Source organism: Oratosquilla oratoria, chromosome 32 (genome assembly GCF_046742065.1).
Source record: "Oratosquilla oratoria isolate Oo_2021 chromosome 32, ASM4674206v1, whole genome shotgun sequence".
Classification (NCBI taxonomy): Eukaryota; Metazoa; Arthropoda; class Malacostraca; order Stomatopoda; family Squillidae; genus Oratosquilla; species Oratosquilla oratoria.
In genome coordinates, this window is record NC_134808.1 from 4,049,946 (window position 1) to 4,053,667 (window position 3,722).

Below are 3,722 nucleotides of genomic sequence, written 5' to 3' on the forward strand. Positions count from 1 at the left end.
GATCAAACGCCATCCTTCTTATCTGGAGGTAGTCAATTCAAATGGTGTTCATATTTCTTAGTCAATGGCAATGTCTTTCCAACGCGGAAGATGACACACACACTATCAGAATGTACACAATCACATTACATATACATATACATATACATATACATATACATATACATATACATATACATATACATATACATATACATATACATATACATATATACATATGTATGTATATGTATATATGTATATATATATAGAATCGTGTATACGTTCTGAATAGTGAAATGGTAGCACGTGGGACTAAGGCTCAGAGGGACCCACGTTCGAAGTTTGGCGACTGCCAGGTTTGATGATTTATTGCTACTAGCGATTTGTTCCGTAATATGTATATGTGTCTATATACGTACGTTCGCTCATGTGCGCATACGTGCGTGCATATATATATATATATATATATATATATATATATATATATATATATACAATGGCTAGGCATGTACATCTGTGCACAAAGTGCACTTGGACATAAGAATGCATATACGTGTTTCAGCGTTTGCACCATTGTCTATGAACATGAAAATCTAGGTATAACGATGATTATGTGTTTGAAAAGTGTTATGTTTAATATAAACATGGTAAAAATTTGTCTATACAATTGACTGAGGAGTGTTGCGGGTCACTGAACAGTAAGTGAATCTTAAGCTCTGATCCATTCAGCTGGAATGACTCGTCTCATGAGGCCGGTTCGAATCCTTTAGCTCCCTGGTAACACACCGCCAGACTACTCTATTCAGCTGCACGTGATCCCACTCCAATAGTGAAGGGGTGAATAGATTTTGAGTTATTCTTTATTTGGTTGGAGGGGGGGGGGAGTCTTTTCTTCGCGTTTTAAGAATACGAAAACCTAGAATGGGGGGAACGTCGTCCCGAAATGAAGTTATCAATTCTAGATCATCGGGGGGACACAGGTGCTCTGAACATCAAACTTCTAGATTTGGTAACTAGTTAATCCACCGCTTAGAGCTGATCTTTGCTAGGTTGATAATTCTAGTTAAGGTAATAGTTTCTAGAACTTCTTCGAGCTGGTCCATCTTACCTTAGATCCTTTGGTAAGCACTGAGAAGACAAGACGTTGTGATGATCATTGGTGTATGTGGCCTTATATATACACACTGGACTTCCTCCCCCCATCCCCCCACCCCCGGAGAAGGAGGGGGTGGAAGATGGTGGTGGAGGTTAACTGTGTGGTTGAGAAGGGGGGGTCATGTCGAGGATAAGGAAGGGGGGGAAAGGGAGAGGGAGTCGGGGGGGAGTTGCAAGAGGGGGAGGAGGAGGAGGAGGAGGAGGAGGAGGAGCGGGAAGGAGGGGCCAGGGAGAGAATGGAGGTGGGGGTGGAGTCGTCTGAGGTACCAAGTCTATTTGCCGCAGGAGGAAGATGTTATTGAAGATCTCCTTCCCCTCCACTCCTCCTCTTTCACTCTTCCTCCTCCTCCTCCTTCTCCTCCTCCTCCTCCCCTCCTCCCCTTTCCCCCCTCCTTCCCTCCTAACACTCCTACTGTACTTCTCCTCCTCTCCTCCTCCAATCTTCCTTCTTTTCTCCCCCTCCAAGCCTCCTCCCCCCTCCTGCTTTACCCCCAGCCTGGGAATTCCGACTTCTGTAGTAGATACATCTAAATGGAAAGTTGCATTCTGGTGATTTTCATTTATCTAGATGAATACGTGTCATTATGCATGTACAATACATTACAAACGTATGATATTCGTACTTACATGGAGGTATACAAACAAATATTTATAGAATTTTGTTATGCGTAGAAAATTAATGTACAAATGTATATATATAATTCAACAAATACATCATACAATACCATGCATAAACATATACATATACATATACATATACATATACACACACACACACACACACACACACACACACACACACACACACACACACACACACACACACACACACACACACACACACACACACACACACACACACACACACACACACACACACACACACACACACACACACGACTCGGTGGCGCAGTTGGTAGAGCGATGAACTACGAGCATGGTGGTGCGCGTAGTGCTTGGTTCGAATCCTGCCCAGGGCCGATATTATTTCGGTACAGCTGCGCTTCGGGTCGTTACTCTGACTCTCGTGGGCGGGGAGTTGGGGGTGTGTGTGTGTGTAAGGTCATAGCATTACCCATAGATCGGACCTACGAGCTCTGAGCTCTCTTCCAGGAGGGAAATAGCTGTCGATCACGAGTCCAACACGTGATCCAAAGACTAAGTGAATACACACATATATATATGTATATATATATATATTTTTGGAAATAGACTCAACCACTGGGATTCGAACCCTTGCCTAGGCGGCTTACGTCTTATAACGCAAAGGCCTTACTGACCATGCTATCACGACCCTTAAAACGAAACGACTTGGTTCACGGTCCAGTCGTTCCGCCAAGGGCACTCGGACGAGCATGCTACGTAATGTATTTCATCGAATCCTTTATGCAGGTTAGTCTTCCGACAAGTGTTTTTATCATTTGACAATTTTTGGAAATAGACTCAACCACTGGGATTCGAACCCTTGCCTAGGCGGCTTACGTCTTATAACGCAAAGGCCTTACTGACCATGCTATCACGACCCTTAAAACGAAACGACTTGGTTCACGGTCCAGTCGTTCCGCCAAGGGCACTCGGACGAGCATGCTACGTAATGTATTTCATCGAATCCTTTATGCAGGTTAGTCTTCCGACAAGTGTTTTTATCATTTGACAATTTTTGGAAATAGACTCAACCACTGGGATTCGAACCCTTGCCTAGGCGGCTTACGTCTTATAACGCAAAGGCCTTACTGACCATGCTATCACGACCCTTAAAACGAAACGACTTGGTTCACGGTCCAGTCGTTCCGCCAAGGGCACTCGGACGAGCATGCTACGTAATGTATTTCATCGAATCCTTTATGCAGGTTAGTCTTCCGACAAGTGTTTTTATCATTTGACAATTTTTGGAAATAGACTCAACCACTGGGATTCGAACCCTTGCCTAGGCGGCTTACGTCTTATAACGCAAAGGCCTTACTGACCATGCTATCACGACCCTTAAAACGAAACGACTTGGTTCACGGTCCAGTCGTTCCGCCAAGGGCACTCGGACGAGCATGCTACGTAATGTATTTCATCGAATCCTTTATGCAGGTTAGTCTTCCGACAAGTGTTTTTATCATTTGACAATTTTTGGAAATAGACTCAACCACTGGGATTCGAACCCTTGCCTAGGCGGCTTACGTCTTATAACGCAAAGGCCTTACTGACCATGCTATCACGACCCTTAAAACGAAACGACTTGGTTCACGGTCCAGTCGTTCCGCCAAGGGCACTCGGACGAGCATGCTACGTAATGTATTTCATCGAATCCTTTATGCAGGTTAGTCTTCCGACAAGTGTTTTTATCATTTGACAATTTTTGGAAATAGACTCAACCACTGGGATTCGAACCCTTGCCTAGGCGGCTTACGTCTTATAACGCAAAGGCCTTACTGACCATGCTATCACGACCCTTAAAACGAAACGACTTGGTTCACGGTCCAGTCGTTCCGCCAAGGGCACTCGGACGAGCATGCTACGTAATGTATTTCATCGAATCCTTTATGCAGGTTAGTCTTCCGACAAGTGTTTTTATCATTTGACAATTTTTGGAAATA

At 44.1% G+C, this 3,722-nt stretch overlaps 1 protein-coding gene across 1 annotated transcript in view; it reads right to left on the minus strand.

The window, feature by feature from the left end:
- Nucleotides 1–1,115, minus strand: part of LOC143017600 (uncharacterized) — a 9,899-nt gene extending 8,784 nt beyond the window's left edge. The window contains exon 1 of the mRNA XM_076172385.1: nucleotides 1,091–1,115. The gene's annotated coding sequence lies outside the window, so the exon portion shown is untranslated. The remainder of the gene's footprint in view (nucleotides 1–1,090) is intronic.
- Between the last annotated feature and the right edge of the window lie 2,607 nt (nucleotides 1,116–3,722).